We start from the raw sequence: 19,214 nt of genomic DNA on the forward strand, positions 1-19,214 counted from the left end.
CAACAGATGAGGGACAGGAAGAAGACAGTGATCCTCTACCTGATCTCTTCTCTTCCACAGATCAAGATGCTCTTGTGGAAGGTGTAGTTTTGGCTGATTGTCTTACTGCTGAGCAGAAAGACAATTGCATAAATCTCCTAGATCAATTCTCTGAACTCTTCTCTACTGTGCCAGGTACCACTTCTTGGTGTGAGCACACTATAGATACTGGAGACAGTTTACCTGTCAAAAGTAAGATCTATAGGCAGCCTGACCATGTCAGGGACTGCATAAAGCAAGAGGTCCAGAAAATATTAGAACTAGGAGTGGTTGAGCACTCTGACAGTCCATGGGCTTCTCCTGTGGTACTGGTACCAAAACCCCATTCCAAAGATGGAAAGAAGGAAATGCGGTTTTGTGTAGACTATAGAGGTCTCAACTTGGTAACCAAAACTGATGCTCACCCTATACCCAGGGCAGATGAGCTCATAGATACACTGGCATCTGCCAAGTATCTAAGCACTTTTGACTTGACTGCAGGGTATTGGCAGATCAAATTGTCAGAAGATGCTAAACCTAAGACTGCATTTTCTACCATTGGAGGACATTACCAGTTTACTGTAATGCCTTTTGGTTTGAAAAATGCACCTGCCACTTTTCAAAGGTTGGTGAACACAGTCCTGCAAGGGCTGGAAGCTTTCAGTGCAGCATATTTGGACGATATAGCTGTCTTTAGCTCCAGCTGGGATGATCACCTGGTCCACCTATGGAAAGTTTTGGAGGCCCTGCAAAAGGCAGGCCTCACTATCAAGGCTTCAAAGTGCCAGATAGGGCAGGGTAAGGTGGTTTATCTGGGACACCTTGTTGGTGGGGAACAGATTGCACCACTTCAGGGGAAAATCCAAACAATTATTGATTGGGTTCCCCCTACCACTCAGACTCAGGTGAGAGCCTTCCTAGGCCTCACTGGGTATTACAGGAGGTTCATTAAGAACTATGGCTGCATTGCAGCCCCTCTTAATGACCTCACATCCAAGAAAATGCCTAAAAAGGTATTATGGACAGCAAACTGTCAGAAAGCTTTTGAGGAGCTGAAGCAGGCCATGTGCTCTGCACCTGTCCTGAAAAGCCCTTGTTACTCTAAAACATTCTATGTCCAAACTGATGCATCTGAATTAGGAGTAGGGGCAGTCCTATCACAACTTAATTCTGAGGGCCAGGATCAACCTGTTGCTTTTATTAGTAGGAGGTTGACCCCTAGAGAAAAGCGTTGGTCTGCCATTGAGAGGGAGGCCTTTGCTGTGGTCTGGGCACTGAAGAAGTTGAGGCCATACCTGTTTGGCACTCACTTCATTGTTCAGACAGACCACAAACCTCTACTTTGGCTAAAAAAAATGAAAGGTGAAAATCCTAAATTGTTGAGGTGGTCCATATCCCTACAGGGAATGGACTATACAGTGGAACATAGACCTGGGAGTAGCCACTCCAATGCAGATGGACTCTCCAGATATTTCCACTTAGACAATGAAGACTCATCAGGTCATGGCTAGTCTTATTGTCCTTCGTTTGGGGGGGGGGGGTTGTGTAGGAAAGTACCATCTTGCCTGGCATGTTACCCCCATTTTTCACTGTATATATGTTGTTTTAGTTGTATGTGTCACTGGGACCCTGGTAACCCAGGGCCCCAGTGCTCATAAGTGTGCCTGAATGTGTTACCTGTGTAGTGACTAACTGTCTCACTGAGGCTCTGCTAATCAGAACCTCAGTGGTTATGCTCTCTCATTTCTTTCCAAATTGTCACTAACAGGCTAGTGACCATTTTTACCAATTTACATTGGCTTACTGGAACACCCTTATAATTCCCTAGTATATGGTACTGAGGTACCCAGGGTATTGGGGTTCCAGGAGATCCCTATGGGCTGCAGCATTTCTTTTGCCACCCATAGGGAGCTCTGACAATTCTTACACAGGCCTGCCACTGCAGCCTGAGTGAAATAACGTCCACGTTATTTCACAGCCATTTTACACTGCACTTAAGTAACTTATAAGTCACCTATATGTCTAACCTTTACCTGGTGCAAAGTTACTTAGTGTGTGGGCACCCTGGCACTAGCCAAGGTGCCCCCACATTGTTCAGAGCCAATTCACTGAACTTTGTGAGTGCGGGGACACCATTACACGTGTGCACTACATATAGGTCACTACCTATATGTAGCTTCACAATGGTAACTCCGAAAATGGCCATGTAACATGTCTATGATCATGGAATTGCCCCCTCTATGCCGTCCTGGCATAGTTGGCACAATCCCATGATCCCAGTGGTCTGTAGCACAGACCCTGGTACTGCCAAACTGCCCTTCCTGGGGTTTCACTGCAGCTGCTGCTGCTGCCAACCCCTCAGACAGGCATCTGCCCTCCTGGGGTCCAGCCAGGCCTGGCCCAGGATGGCAGAACAAAGAACTTCCTCTGAGAGAGGGTGTGACACCCTCTCCCTTTGGAAAATGGTGTGAAGGCAGGGGAGGAGTAGCCTCCCCCAGCCTCTAGAAATGCTTTGTTGGGCACAGAGGTGCCCAATTCTGCATCAGCCAGTCTACACCGGTTCAGGGACCCCTTAGCCCCTGCTCTGGCGCAAAACTGGACAAAGGAAAGGGGAGTGACCACTCCCCTGACCTGCACCTCCCCTGGGAGGTGTCCAGAGCTCCTCCAGTGTGCTCCAGACCTCTGCCATCTTGGAAACAGAGGTGCTGCTGGCACACTGGACTGCTCTGAGTGGCCAGTGCCACCAGGTGACGTCAGAGACTCCTGCTGATAGGCTCCTTCAGGTGTTAGTAGCCTATCCTCTCTCCTAGGTAGCCAAACCCTCTTTTCTGGCTATTTAGGGTCTCTGTCTCTGGGGAAACTTCAGATAACGAATGCATGAGCTCAGCCGAGTTCCTCTGCATCTCTCTCTTCACCTTCTGATAAGGAATCGACTGCTGACCGCGCTGGAAGCCTGCAAACCTGCAACATAGTAGCAAAGACGACTACTGCAACTCTGTAACGCTGATCCTGCCGCCTTCTCGACTGTTTTCCTCCTTGTGCATGCTGTGGGGGTAGTTTGCCTCCTCTCTGCACCAGAAGCTCCGAAGAAATCTCCCGTGGGTGGACGGAATCTTCCCCCTGCAACCGCAGGCACCAAAAAGCTGCATTACCGGTCCCTTGGGTCTCCTCTCAGCACGACGAGCGAGGTCCCTCGAATCCAGCGACTCTGTCCAAGTGACCCCCACAGTCCAGTGACTCTTCAGTCCAAGTTTGGTGGAGGTAAGTCCTTGCCTCACCTCGCTGGGCTGCATTGCTGGGAACCGCGACTTTGCAGCTACTCCGGCCCCTGTGCACTTCCGGCGGAAATCCTATGTGCACAGCCAAGCCTGGGTCCACGGCACTCTAACCTGCATTGCACGACTTTCTAAGTTGGTCTCCGGCGACGTAGGACTCCTTTGTGCAACTTCGGCAAGCACCGTTTCACGCATCCTCATAGTGCCTGTTTCTGGCACTTCTCCGGGTGCTACCTGCTTCAGTGAGGGCTCTTTGTCTTGCTCGACGTCCCCTCTCTCTTCAGGTCCAATTTGCGACCTCCTGGTCCCTCCTGGGCCCCAGCAGCGTCCAAAAACGCCAAACGCACGATTTGCGACTAGCAAGGCTTGTTGGCGTCCTTTCGGCGGGAAAACACTTCTGCACGACTCTCCAAGGCGAGAGGGATCCGTCCACCAAAGGGGAAGTCTCTAGCCCTTTTCGTTCCTGCAGAAACCTCAGCTTCTTCTGTCCAGTAGAAGCTTCTTTGCACCCGCAGCTGGCATTTCCTGGGCATCTGCCCATCTCCGACTTGCTTGTGACTTTTGGACTTGGTCCCCTTGTTCCACAGGTACCCTAGATTGGAAATCCACAGTTGTTGCATTGCTGGTTTGTGTCTTTCCTGCATTATTCCTCTAACACGACTTCTTTGTCCTTAGGGGAACTTTAGTGCACTTTGCACTCACTTTTCAGGGTCTTGGGGAGGGTTATTTTTCTAACTCTCACTATTTTCTAATAGTCCCAGCGACCCTCTACAAGGTCACATAGGTTTGGGGTCCATTCGTGGTTCGCATTCCACTTTTGGAGTATATGGTTTGTGTTGCCCCTATCCCTATGTTTCCCCATTGCATCCTATTGTAACTATACATTGTTTGCACTGTTTTCTAAGACTATACTGCATATTTTTTGCTATTGTGTATATATATCTTGTGTATATTTCCTGTCCTCTCACTGAGGGTACACTCTAAGATACTTTGGCATATTGTCATAAAAATAAAGTACCTTTATTTTTAGTATAACTGTGTATTGTGTTTTCTTATGATATTGTGCATATGACACTAAGTGGTACTGTAGTAGCTTCACACGTCTCCTAGTTCAGCCTAAGCTGCTCTGCTAAGCTACCATTATCTATCAGCCTAAGCTGCTAGACACCCTATACACTAATAAGGGATAACTGGGTCTGGTGCAAGGTGCAAGTACCCCTTGGTACTCACTACAAGCCAGTCCAGCCTCCTACAGTGCCCCTGCCCCGTACTGACGTAGGTGTAGGGGAGTCACGTGGGTTGTGACATCAGGGGGTCACGTGTTAGTAATGTGGCAGGGTCCTAGCCCCGTGTCTAGATCTATTGGCTGTGTAAAATGAGGGCTGTGCTGGTATGCAACCTGTTCCATGGCCTAAGAGGACAGGTCTGGACATGTCAGACATTCAGGCCCAAGTGGCTGCTTCGTGGCCTCCTCTCAGGGCGGCGCATTGGGAGTGTAAGACCAAACATCCACACTGCTGGCTTGTCCAAAAAGAGGGGCTGGCCTTCAAGGTGCCTCCTCAGAGGGAGGAGCTGTGGAAGCACAGAGCCCCCACTTACCCTCCCCAGAGCCTTGCATAACTTAGAGGGACTGTATGATGGTGACCTTTAAAAAAAAGAAAAATAAATAAAATTATCTTGACGCCCCCAAGGCCCAGAAGGGGCCAAGCAGGGTGTATATGGACATAGAGCATGTAGGAAAGTACCATCTTGCCTGGCATGTTACCCCCATTTTTCACTGTATATATGTTGTTTTAGTTGTATGTGTCACTGGGACCCTGTTCACCAGGGCCCCAGTGCTCATAAGTGTGCCTGAATGTGTTACCTGTGTAGTGACTAACTGTCTCACTGAAGCTCTGCTAATCAGAACCTCAGTGGTTATGCTCTCTCATTTCTTTCCAAATTGTCACTAACAGGCTAGTGACTAATTTTACCAATTTACATTGGCTTACTGGAACACCCTTATAATTCCCTAGTATATGGTACTGAGGTACCCAGGGTATTGGGGTTCCAGAAGATCCCTATGGGCTGCAGCATTTCTTTTGCCACCCATAGGGAGCTCTGACAATTCTTACACAGGTCTGCCACTGCAGCCTGAGTGAAATAACGTCCACGTTATTTCACAGCCATTTTACACTGCACTTAAGTAACTTATAAGTCACCTATATGTCTAACCTTTACCTGGTAAAGGTTAGGTGCAAAGTTACTTAGTGTGAGGGCACCCTGGCACTAGCCAGGGTGCCCCCACATTGTTCAGAGCCAATTCCCTGAACTTTGTGAGTACAGGGACACCATTACACGCGTGCACTACATATAGGTCACTACCTATATGTAGCTTCACAATGGTAACTCCGAATATGGCCATGTAACATGTCTATGATCATGGAATTGCCCCCTCTATGCCACCCTGGCATGGTTGGCACAATCCCATGATCCCAGTGGTCTGTAGCACAGACCCTGGTACTGCCAAACTGCCCTTCCTGGGGTTTCACTGCAGCTGCTGCTGCTGCCAACCCCTCAGACAGGCATCTGCCCTCCTGGGGTCCAGCCAGGCCTGGCCCAGGATGGCAGAACAAAGAACTTCCTCTGAGAGAGGGTGTGACACCCTCTCCCTTTGGAAAATGGTGTGAAGGCAGGGGAGGAGTAGCCTCCCCCAGCCTCTGGAAATGCTTTGTTGGGCACAGATGTGCCCAATTCTGCATAAGCCAGTCTACACCGGTTCAGGGGACCCCTTAGCCCTGCTCTGGCGCGAAACTGGACAAAGGAAAGGGGAGTGACCACTCCCCTGACCTGCACCTCCCCTGGTAGGTGTCCAGAGCTCCTCCAGTGTGCTCCAGACCTCTGCCATCTTGGAAACAGAGGTGCTGCAGGCACACTGGACTGCTCTGAGTGGCCAGTGCCACCAGGTGACGTCAGAGACTCCTTGTGATAGGCTCCTTCAGGTGTTGCTAGCCTATCCTCTCATCTAGGTAGCCAAACCCTCTTTTCTGGCTATTTAGGGTCTCTGTCTCTGGGGAAAGTTTAGATAACGAATGCAAGAGCTCATCCGAGTTCCTCTGCATCTCTCTCTTCACCTTCTGCCAAGGAATCGACTGCTGACCGCGCTGGAAGCCTGCAAACCTGCAACATAGTAGCAAAGACGACTACTGCAACTCTGTAACGCTGATCCTGCTGCCTTCTCGACTGTTTTCCTGCTTGTGCATGCTGTGGGGGTAGTCTGCCTCCTCTCTGCACCAGAAGCTCAGAAGAAATCTCCCGTGGGTCGACGGAATCTTCCCCCTGCAACCGCAGGCACCAAAAAGCTGCATTACCGGTGTGAGAAGGTAGCCTCTTTCTAGCCTTGTTACCCCCACTTTTGGCCTGTTTGTGAGTGTATGTCAGAGTGTTTGTCACTGTTTTCACTGTCTCACTGGGATCCTGATAGCCAGGCCTCAGTGCTCATAGTGAAAACACTATGTTTTCAGTATGTTTGTTATGTGTCACTGGGATCCTGCTGGTCAGGACCCCAGTGCTCATAAGTTTGTGGCCTATATGTATGTGTCACTGGGACCCTGTCACACAGGGCCCCAGTGCTCATAGGTGTGCATGTATATGTTCCCTGTGTGGTGCCTAACTGTCTCACTGAGGCTCTGCTAACCAGAACCTCAGTGGTTATGCACTCTCATTACTTTTAAATTGTCACTAACAGGCTAGTGACCAATTTTACCAATTTACATTGGCTTACTGGAACACCCTTATAATTCCCTAGTATATGGTACTGAGGTACCCAGGGTATTGGGGTTCCAGGAGATCCCTATGGGCTGCAGCATTTCTTTTGCCACACATAGGGAGCTCTGACAATTCTTACACAGGCCTGCCACTGCAGCCTGAGTTAAATAACGTCCACGTTATTTCACAGCCATTTTACACTGCACTTAAGTAACTTATAAGTCACCTATATGTCTAACCTTTACCTGGTAAAGGTTAGGTGCAAAGTTACTTAGTGTGAGGGCACCCTGGCACTAGCCAAGGTGCCCCCACATTGTTCAGAGCCAATTCCCTGAACTTTGTGAGTGCGGGGACACCATTACACGCGTGCACTACATATAGGTCACTACCTATATGTGGCTTCACCATGGTAACTCCGAATATGGCCATGTAACATGTCTATGATCATGGAATTGCCCCCTCTATGCCATCCTGGCATTGTTGGTACAATTCCATGATCCCAGTGGTCTGTAGCACAGACCCTGGTACTGCCAGACTGCCCTTCCTGGGATTTCTCTGCAGCTGCTGCTGCTGCCAACCCCTCAGACAGGCAGCTGCCCTCCTGGGGTCCAGCCAGGCCTGGCCCAGGATGGCAGAACAAAGAACTTCCTCTGAGAGAGGGTGTGACACCCTCTCCCTTTGGAAAATGGTGTGAAGGCAGGGGAGGAGTAGCCTCCCCAGCCTCTGGAAATGCTTTGTTGGGCACAGATGTGCCCAATTCTGCATAAGCCAGTCTACACCGGTTCAGGGACCCCTTAGCCCCTGCTCTGGCGCGAAACTGGACAAAGGAAAGGGGAGTGACCACTCCCCTGACCTGCACCTCCCCTGGGAGGTGTCCAGAGCTCCTCCAGTGTGCTCCAGACCTCTGCCATCTTGGAAACAGAGGTGCTGCTGGCACACTGGACTGCTCTGAGTGGCCAGTGCCACCAGGTGACGTCAGAGACTCCTTGTGATAGGCTCCTTCAGGTGTTAGTAGCCTTTCCTCTCTCCTAGGTAGCCAAACCCTCTTTTCTGGCTATTTAGGGTCTCTGTCTCTGGGGAAACTTTAGATAACGAATGCATGAGCTCAGCCGAGTTCCTCTGCATCTCCCTCTTCACCTTCTGATAAGGAATCGACCGCTGACCACGCTGGAAGCCTGCAAACCTGCAACATAGTAGCAAAGACGACTACTGCAACTCTGTAACGCTGATCCTGCCGCCTTCTCGACTGTTTTCCTGCTTGTGCATGCTGTGGGGGTAGTCTGCCTCCTCTCTGCACCAGAAGCTCCGAAGAAATCTCCCGTGGGTCGACGGAATCTTCCCCCTGCAACCGCAGGCACCAAAAAGCTGCATTTCCGGTCCCTTGGGTCTCCTCTCAGCACAACGAGCGAGGTCCCTCGAATCCAGCGAGACTGTCCAAGTGACCCCCACAGTCCAGTGACTCTTCAGCCCAAGTTTGGTGGAGGTAAGTCCTTGCCTCACCTCGCTGGGCTGCATTGCTGGGAACCGCGACTTTGCAAGCTTCTCCGGCCCCTGTGCACTTCCGGCGGAAATCCTTTGTGCACAGCCAAGCCTGGGTCCACGGCACTCTAACCTGCATTGCACGACTTTCTAAGTTGGTCTCCGGCGACGTGGGACTCCTTTGTGCAACTTCGGCGAGCACCGTTTCACGCATCCTCGTAGTGCCTGTTTCTGGCACTTCTCCGGGTGCTACCTGCTTCAGTGAGGGCTCTTTGTCTTGCTCGACGTCCCCTCTCTCTGCAGGTCCAATTTGCGACCTTCTGGTCCCTCCTGGGCCCCAGCAGCGTCCAAAAACGCCAAACGCACGATTTGCGTGTAGCAAGGCTTGTTGGCGTCCATCCGGCGGGAAAACACTTCTGCACGACTCTCCAAGGCGTGGGGGATCCATCCTCCAAAGGGGAAATCTCTAGCCCTTGTCGTTCCTGCAGTATTCACAGTTCTTCAGCCTAGTAAGAGCTTCTTTGCACCAACCGCTGGCATTTCTTGGGCATCTGCCCACCTCCGAGCTGCTTGTGACTTTTGGACTTGGTCCCCTTGTTCCACAGGTACCCTCAGTCAGGAATCCATCGTTGTTGCATTGCTGATTTGTGTGTTTCCGTGCATTTTCCCTCTAACACGACTATTTTGTCCTTAGGGGAACTTTGGTGCACTTTGCACTCACTTTTCAGGGTCTTGGGGAGGGTTATTTTGCTAACTCTCACTATTTTCTAATAGTCCCAGCGACCCTCTACAAGGTCACATAGGTTTGGGGTCCATTCGTGGTTCGCATTCCACTTCTGGAGTATATGGTTTGTGTTGCCCCTATCCCTATGTTTCCCCATTGCATCCTATTGTAACTATACATTGTTTGCACTGTTTTCTAAGACTATACTGCATATTTTTGCTATTGTGTATATATATCTTGTGTATATTTCCTATCCTCTCACTGAGGGTACACTCTAAGATACTTTGGCATATTGTCATAAAAATAAAGTACCTTTATTTTTAGTATAACTGTGTATTGTGTTTTCTTATGATATTGTGCATATGACACTAAGTGGTACTGTAGTAGCTTCACACGTCTCCTAGTTCAGCCTGAGCTGCTTTGCTAAGCTACCATTATCTATCAGCCTAAGCTGCTAGACACCCTATACACTAATAAGGGATAACTGGGCCTGGTGCAAGGTGCAAGTACCCCTTGGTACTCACTACAAGCCAGTCCAGCCTCCTACAACCGGTCCCTTGGGTCTCCTCTCAGCACGACGAGCGAGGTCCCTCGAATCCAGCGACTCTGTCCAAGTGACCCCCACAGTCCAGTGACTCTTCAGTCCAAGTTTGGTGGAGGTAAGTCCTTGCCTCACCTCACTGGGCTGCATTGCTGGGAACCGCGACTTTTGCAGCTACTCCGGCCCCTGTGCACTTCCGGCGGAAATCCTTTGTGCACAGCCAAGCCTGGGTCCACGGTACTCTAACCTGCATTGCACGACTTTCTAAGTTGGTCTCCGGCGACGTGGGACTCCTTTGTGCGACTTCGGGTGAGCACCGTTTCACGCATCCTCGTAGTGCCTGTTTCTGGCACTTCTCCGGGTGCTACCTGCTGCTGAGAGGGCTCTTTGTCTTGCTCGACGTCCCCTCTCTCTCCTGGTCCAATTTGCGACCTCCTGGTCCGTCCAGGGCCACAGCAGCGTCCAAAAACGTTAACCGCACGATTTGCAGCTAGCAAGGCTTGTTGGCGTTCTTTCGGCAGGATAACACTTCTGCACGACTCTCCACGGCGAGAGGGATCCGTCCACCAAAGGGGAAGTCTCTAGCCCTTTTCGTTCCTGCAGAAACCTCAGCTTCTTCTGTCCAGTAGAAGCTTCTTTGCATCCACAGCTGGCATTTCCTGGGCATATGCCCATCTCCGACTTCCTTGTGACTTTTGGACTTGGTCCTCTTGTTCCACAGGTACCCTAAATTGGAAATCCACAGTTGTTGCATTGTTGGTTTGTGTCTTTCCTGCATTATTCCTCTAACACGACTTCTTTGTCCTTAGGGGACCTTTAGTGCACTTTGCACTCACCTTTCAGGGTCTTGGGAGGGTTATTTTTCTAACTCTCACTATTTTCTAATAGTCCCAGCGACCCTCTACAAGGTCACATAGGTTTGGGGTCCATTCGTGGTTCGCATTCCACTTTTGGAGTATATGGTTTGTGTTGCCCCTAGCCCTATGTTTCCCTTTTGCATCCTATTGTAACTATACATTGTTTGCACTGTTTTCTAAGACTATACTGCATATTTTTGCTATTGTGTATATATATCTTGTGTATATTTCCTATCCTCTCACTGAGGGTACACTCTAAGATACTTTGGCATATTGTCATAAAAATAAAGTACCTTTATTTTTAGTATAACCGTGTATTGTGTTTTCTTATGATATTGTGCATATGACACTAAGTGGTTCTGTAGTAGCTTCACCCGTCTCCTAGTTCAGCCTAAGCTGCTCTGCTAAGCTACCATTATCTATCAGCCTAAGCTGCTAGACACCCTATACACTAATAAGGGATAACTGGGCCTGGTGCAAGGTGCAAGTACCCCTTGGTACTCACTACAAGCCAGTCCAGCCTCCTACATTGGTTGTGCAGCGGTGGGATAAGTGCTTTGAGACTGCTTACCACTCTTGTCATTGTACTTTTCATAAGAGAAAAATATACAAAACAAGGTCAGTGTATATACACATAGCCAAAAAGTTTTGCATTTCCTCTTTTCACTCTTTTCTAAGTGCTGAAAAGTACTTCTAACTTTCTAAAAAGTTTAAAAAGTTATTTTTCTCTGTCTTTCTAAAAGCTCTGACAAACTTTTTATCTTTTTCTATCACTTTAACTCTCTCTAAAAATGTCTGGCACAGGCCAAAATGTTGATCTGTCCAAACTTGCATATGATCACCTTAGCTGGAAAGGAGCAAGGAGTCTCTGCATAGAGAGAGGTTTGAGTGTAGGGAAGAATCCTTCCTTGGAATTGTTACTTAACATGCTTAGAGGACAAGATAAGGCAAGAAGTGCCCCATCTGTTGAAAAAGTAGCTAATGGTTCCCAATCTGATCCAGGGACTCCCCCAGGAAAAGATTCAGGAAAGAAACTTCCTAGCCTGCCCATTACTAGACAGTCTAGCATAGTTGGTAATGATGTGGAGTCACACCATACAAATAGTGTTGTCTCACATCATAGCAAAAGCATTTATTCTCACCACAGTGGTACTGATGTTTCTGTTAGCCAAGCTGTTAGGGTGCCCTCTGTAAGGGACAGGTCTCCTTCTGTCCATTCTCACCATACTTCTGTTTCAAGGCATGTCCCTCCCACCCACCCTGATGACAGATTGTTAGAAAGGGAGCTCAATAGATTGAGAGTGGAACAACCAGACTGAAGCTCAAGAAGCAACAGCTGGATTTGGATAGACAAACTTTAGAAGTAGAGAAGGAGAGACAGAAACTGGGTTTAGAAACCCATGGTGGCAGCAGCAGTATTCCCCATAGTCATCCTGCAAAAGAGCATGATTCCAGGAATCTGCACAAGATAGTTCCCCCTTATAAGGAGGGGGATGACATTAACAAGTGGTTTGCTGCACTTGAGAGGGCCTGTGCTGTACAGGATGTCCCTCAAAGGCAGTGGGCTGCTATCCTATGGCTATCATTTAGTGGAAAAGGTAGGGATAGGCTCCTTACTGTAAAAGAAAATTAAGCTAATGATTACAAAGTTCTTAAGAATGCACTCCTGGACGGTTATGGCTTAACCACTGAACAATACAGGATAAAGTTCAGAGAGACCAAAAAGGAGTCTTCACAAGACTGGGTTGATTTCATTGACCATTCAGTGAAGGCCTTGGAGGGGTGGTTACATGGCAGTAAAGTTACTGATTATGACAGCCTGTATAACTTGATCCTGAGAGAGCATATTCTTAATAATTGTGTGTCTGATTTGTTGCACCAGTACTTGGTGGACTCTGATCTGACCTCTCCCCAAGAATTGGGAAAGAAGGCAGACAAATGGGTCAGAACAAGGTGTAGGAGGCTGGACTGGCTTGTAGTGAGTACCAAGGGGTACTTGCACCTTGCACCAGGCCCAGTTATCCCTTATTAGTGTATAGGGTGTCTAGCAGCTTAGGCTGATAGATAATGGCAGCTTAGCAGAGCAGCTTAGGCTGAACTAGGAGACGTGTGAAGCTACTACAGTACCACTTAGTGTCATATGCACAATATCATAAGAAAACTCAATACACAGTTATACTAAAAATAAAGGTACTTTATTTTTATGAGAATATGCCAAAGTATCTTAGAGAGTACCCTCAGTGAGAGGATAGGAAATATACACAAGATATATATACACAATAGCAAAAATATGCAGTATAGTCTTAGAAAACAGTGCAAACAATGTATAGTTACAATAGGATGCAATGGGGAAACATAGGGATAGGGGCAACACAAACCATATACTCCAAAAGTGTAATGCGAACCACGAATGGACCCCAAACCTATGTGACCTTGTAGAGGGTCGCTGGGACTATTAGAAAAAAGTGAGAGTTAGAAAAATAACCCTCCCCAAGACCCTGAAAAGTGAGTGCAAAGTGCACTAAAGTTCCCCTAAGGACAAAGAAGTCGTGTTAGAGCAATAATGCAGGAAAAACATAAACCAACAATGCAACAACTGTGGATTTCCAATCTAGGGTACCTGTGGAACAAGGGGACCAAGTCCAAAAGTCACAAGCAAGTCGGAGATGGGCAGATGCCCAGGAAATGCCAGCTGCGGGTGCAAAGAAGCTTCTACTAAACAGAAGAAGCTGAGGTTTCTGCAGGAACAAAAAGGGCTAGAGACTTCCCCTTTGGTGGACGGATCCCTCTCGCCGTGGACAGTCGTGCAGAAGTGTTTTCCCGCCGAAAGAACGCCAACAAGCCTTGCTAGCTGCAAATCGTGCGGTTAGCGTTTTTGGACGCTGCTGTGGCCCTGGAGGGACCAGGAGGTCGCAAATTGGACCAGGAGAGAGAGGGGACGTCGAGCAAGACAAGGAGCCCTCTCAGCAGCAGGTAGCCCCCGGAGAAGTGCCAGAAACAGGCACTACGAGGATGCGTGAAACAGTGCCCACCCGAAGTCGCACAAAGGAGTCCCACGTCGCCGGAGACCAACTTAGAAAGTCGTGCAATGCATGTTAGAGTGCCGTGGACCCAGGCTTGGCTGTGCACGAAGGATTTCCGCCGGAAGTGCACAGGGGCCGGAGTAGCTGCAAAAGTCGCGGTTCCCAGCAATGCAGCCCAGCGAGGTGAGGCAAGGACTTACCTCCACCAAACTTGGATTGAAGAGTCACTGGACTGTGGGGGTCACTTGGACAGAGTCGCTGGATTCGAGGGACCTCGCTCGTCGTGCTGAGAGGAGACCCAAGGGACCGGTAATGCAGCTTTTTGGTGCCTGCGGTTGCAGGGGGAAGATTCCGTCGACCCACGGGAGATTTCTTCGGAGCTTCTGGTGCAGAGAGGAGGCAGACTACCCCCACAGCATGCACAAGCAGGAAAACAGTCGAGAAGGCGGCAGGATCAGCGTTACAGAGTTGCAGTAGTCGTCTTTGCTACTATGTTGCAGGTTTGCAGGCTTCCAGCGCGGTCAGCAGTCGATTCCTTGGCAGAAGGTGAAGAGAGAGATGCAGAGGAACTCAGATGAGCTCTTGCATTCGTTATCTAAAGTTTCCCCAGAGACAGAGACCCTAAATAGCCAGAAAAGAGGGTTTGGCTACCTAGGAGAGAGGATAGGCTACTAACACCTAAAGGAGCCTATCAGAAGGAGTCTCTGACGTCACCTGGTGGCACTGGCCACTCAGAGCAGTCCAGTGTGCCAGCAGCACCTCTGTTTCCAAGATGGCAGAGGTCTGGAGCACACTGGAGGAGCTCTGGACACCTCCCAGGGGAGGTGCAGGTCAGGGGAGTGGTCACTCCCCTTTCCTTTGTCCAGTTTCGCGCCAGAGCAGGGCTAAGGGGTCCCCTGAACCGGTGTAGACTGGCTTATGCAGAATTGGGCACATCTGTGCCCAAGAAAGCATTTCCAGAGGTTGGGGGAGGCTACTCCTCCCCTGCCTTCACACCATTTTCCAAAGGGAGAGGGTGTAACACCCTCTCTCAGAGGAAGTCCTTTGTTCTGCCATCCTGGGCCAGGCCTGGCTGGACCCCAGGAGGGAAGATGCCTGTCTGAGGGGTTGGCAGCAGCAGCAGCTGCAGTGAAACCCCAGGAAGGGCAGTTTGGCAGTACCAGGGTCTGTGCTACAGACCACTGGGATCATGGGATTGTGCCAACTATGCCAGGATGGCATAGAGGGGGCAATTCCATGATCATAGACATGTTACATGTCCATATTCGGAGTTACCATTGTGAAGCTACATATAGGTAGTGACCTATATGTAGTGCACGCGTGTAATGGTGTCCCCGCACTCACAAAGTTCAGGGAATTGGCTCTGAACAATGTGGGGGCACCTTGGCTAGTGCCAGGGTGCCCTCACACTAAGTAACTTTGCACCTAACCTTTACCAGGTAAAGGTTAGACATATAGGTGACTTATAAGTTACTTAAGTGCAGTGTAAAATGGCTGTGAAATAACGTGGACGTTATTTCACTCAGGCTGCAGTGGCAGGCCTGTGTAAGAATTGTCAGAGCTCCCTATGGGTGGCAAAAGAAATGCTGCAGCCCATAGGGATCTCCTGGAACCCCAATACCCTGGGTACCTCAGTACCATATACTAGGGAATTATAAGGGTGTTCCAGTAAGCCAATGTAAATTGGTAAAAATGGTCACTAGCCTGTTAGTGACAATTTGGAAAGAAATGAGAGAGCATAACCACTGAGGTTCTGGTTAGCAGAGCCTCAGTGAGACAGTTAGTCACTACACAGGTAACACATTCAGGCACACTTATGAGCACTGGGGCCCTGGGTTACCAGGGTCCTAGTGACACATACAACTAAAACAACATATATACAGTGAAAAATGGGGGTAACATGCCAGGCAAGATGGTACTTTCCTACACAACCCCCCCCCCCCCAAACGAAGGACAATAAGACTAGCCATGACCTGATGAGTCTTCATTGTCTAAGTGGAAATATCTGGAGAGTCCATCTGCATTGGAGTGGCTACTCCCAGGTCTATGTTCCACTGTATAGTCCATTCCCTGTAGGGATATGGACCACCTCAACAATTTAGGATTTTCACCTTTCATTTTTTTTAGCCAAAGTAGAGGTTTGTGGTCTGTCTGAACAATGAAGTGAGTGCCAAACAGGTATGGCCTCAACTTCTTCAGTGCCCAGACCACAGCAAAGGCCTCCCTCTCAATGGCAGACCAACGCTTTTCTCTAGGGGTCAACCTCCTACTAATAAAAGCAACAGGTTGATCCTGGCCCTCAGAATTAAGTTGTGATAGGACTGCCCCTACTCCTAATTCAGATGCATCAGTTTGGACATAGAATGTTTTAGAGTAACAAGGGCTTTTCAGGACAGGTGCAGAGCACATGGCCTGCTTCAGCTCCTCAAAAGCTTTCTGACAGTTTGCTGTCCATAATACCTTTTTAGGCATTTTCTTGGATGTGAGGTCATTAAGAGGGGCTGCAATGCAGCCATAGTTCTTAATGAACCTCCTGTAATACCCAGTGAGGCCTAGGAAGGCTCTCACCTGAGTCTGAGTGGTAGGGGGAACCCAATCAATAATTGTTTGGATTTTCCCCTGAAGTGGTGCAAACTGTTCCCCACCAACAAGGTGTCCCAGATAAACCACCTTACCCTGCCCTATCTGGCACTTTGAAGCCTTGATAGTGAGGCCTGCCTTTTGCAGGGCCTCCAAAACTTTCCATAGGTGGACCAGGTGATCATCCCAGCTGGAGCTAAAGACAGCTATATCGTCCAAATATGCTGCACTGAAAGCTTCCAGCCCTTGCAGGACTGTGTTCACCAACCTTTGAAAAGTGGCAGGTGCATTTTTCAAACCAAAAGGCATTACAGTAAACTGGTAATGTCCTCCAATGGTAGAAAATGCAGTCTTAGGTTTAGCATCTTCTGACAATTTGATCTGCCAATACCCTGCAGTCAAGTCAAAAGTGCTTAGATACTTGGCAGATGCCAGTGTATCTATGAGCTCATCTGCCCTGGGTATAGGGTGAGCATCAGTTTTGGTTACCAAGTTGAGACCTCTATAGTCTACACAAAACCGCATTTCCTTCTTTCCATCTTTGGAATGGGGTTTTGGTACCAGTACCACAGGAGAAGCCCATGGACTGTCAGAGTGCTCAACTACTCCTAGTTCTAACATTTTCTGGACCTCTTGCTTTATGCAGTCCCTGACATGGTCAGGCTGCCTATAGATCTTACTTTTGACAGGTAAACTGTCTCCAGTATCTATAGTGTGCTCACACCAAGAAGTGGTACCTGGCACAGTAGAGAAGAGTTCAGAGAATTGATCTAGGAGGTTTATGCAATTGTCTTTCTGCTCAGCAGTAAGACAATCAGCCAAAACTACACCTTCCACAAGAGCATCTTGTTCTGTGGAAGAGAAGAGATCAGGTAGAGGATCACTGTCCTCTTCCTGTCCCTCATCAGTTGCCATGAGCAGGGTGAGATCAGCCCTGTCATAGTAGGGTTTCAGGCGGTTGACATGGAGCACCCTAAGGGGACTCCTGGCAGTGCCTAAGTCAACTAAATAGGTGACTTCTCCCTTCTTTTCAACAATTGTGTGGGGTCCACTCCATTTATCTTGGAGTGCTCTTGGGGCCACAGGCTCCAAGACCCACACTTTCTGCCCTGGTTGGTACTGAACCAAAACAGCCTTCTGATCATGCCATTGCTTCTGGAGCTCTTGGCTGGCCTGAAGGTTTTTACTGGCCTTTTTCATGTACTCAGCCATCCTTGATCTGAGGCCAAGTACATAATCCACAATATCCTGCTTAGGAGCTTTTAAAGGTTGGTCCCAACCCTCCTTTACAAGTGTGAGTGGACCCCTAACAGGGTGTCCAAAAAGAAGTTCAAAGGGGCTGAAGCCCACTCCTTTCTGGGGTACCTCCCTGTAGGCAAAAAGGAGGCATGGTAGAAGGATATCTCATCTCCTGCGGAGTTTTTCAGGGAGACCCATAATCATGCCTTTGAGAGTTTTATTAAATCTCTCCACCAGTCCATTTGTTTGTGGATGATAGGGTGTTGTGAACTTGTACGTTACACCACACTCCTTCCACATGGCCTTTAAGTATGCAGACATGAAATTGCTTCCCCTGTCTGATACTACTTCCTTTGGGAAGCCCACCCTGGAAAATATTCCCAGGAGGGCCTTTGTGTAGGAGGCTGGACTGGCTTGTAGTGAGTACCAAGGGGTACTTGCACCTTGCACCAGGCCCAGTTATCCCTTATTAGTGTATAGGGTGTCTAGCAGCTTAGGCTGATAGATAATGGTAGCTTAGCAAAGCAGCTCAGGCTGAACTAGGAGACGTGTGAAGCTACTACAGTACCACTTAGTGTCATATGCACAATATCATAAGAAAACACAATACACAGTTATACTAAAAATAAAGGTACTTTATTTTTATGACAATATGCCAAAGTATCTTAGAGTGTACCCTCAATGAGAGGATAGGAAATATACACAAGATATATATACACAATAGCAAAAATATGCAGTATAGTCTTAGAAAACAGTGCAAACAATGTATAGTTACAATAGGATGCAATGGGGAAACATAGGGATAGGGGCAACACAAACCATATACTCTAGAAGTGGAATGCGAACCACGAATGGACCCCAAACCTATGTGACCTTGTAGAGGGTCGCTGGGACTATTAGAAAATAGTGAGAGTTAGCAAAATAACCCTCCCCAAGACCCTGAAAAGTGAGTGCAAAGTGCACTAAAGTTCCCCTAAGGACAAAATAGTCGTGTTAGAGGGAGAATGCAAGGAAAACACAAATCAGCAATGCAACAACGATGGATTCCTGTCTGAGGGTACCTGTGGAACAAGGGGACCAAGTCCAAAAGTCACAAGCAGCTCGTAGCTGGGCAGATGCCCAAGAAATGCCAACGGTTGGTGCAAAGAAGCTCTTACTAGGCTGAAGAGCTGTGAATACTGCACGAACGACAAGGGCTAGAGACTTCCCCTTTGGAGGATGGATCCCCCACGCCTTGTAGAGTCGTGCAGAAGTGTTTTCCCGATGGATGGACGCCAACAAGCCTTGCTACACGCAAATCGTGCGTTTGGCGTTTTTGGACGCTGCTGGGGCCCAGGAGGGACCAGAAGGTCGCAAATTGGACCTGCAGAGAGAGGGGACGTCGAGCAAGACAAAGAGCCCTCACTGAAGCAGGTAGCACCCGGAGAAGTGCCAGAAACAGGCACTACGAGGATGCGTGAAACGGTGCTCGCCGAAGTTGCACAAAGGAGTCCCACGTCGCCGGAGACCAACTTAGAAAGTCGTGCAATGCAGGTTAGAGTGCCGTGGACCCAGGCTTGGCTGTGCACGAAGGATTTCCGCCGGAAGTGCACAGGGGCCGGAGTAGCTTGCAAAGTCGCGGTTCCCAGCAATGCAGCCCAGCGAGGTGAGGCAAGGACTTACCTCCACCAAACTTGGGCTGAAGAGTCACTGGACTGTGGGGGTCACTTGGACGGTGTTGCTGGATTCGAG

This window comes from Pleurodeles waltl, chromosome 11 (assembly GCF_031143425.1).
Source record: "Pleurodeles waltl isolate 20211129_DDA chromosome 11, aPleWal1.hap1.20221129, whole genome shotgun sequence".
Taxonomy (NCBI): Eukaryota; Metazoa; Chordata; class Amphibia; order Caudata; family Salamandridae; genus Pleurodeles; species Pleurodeles waltl.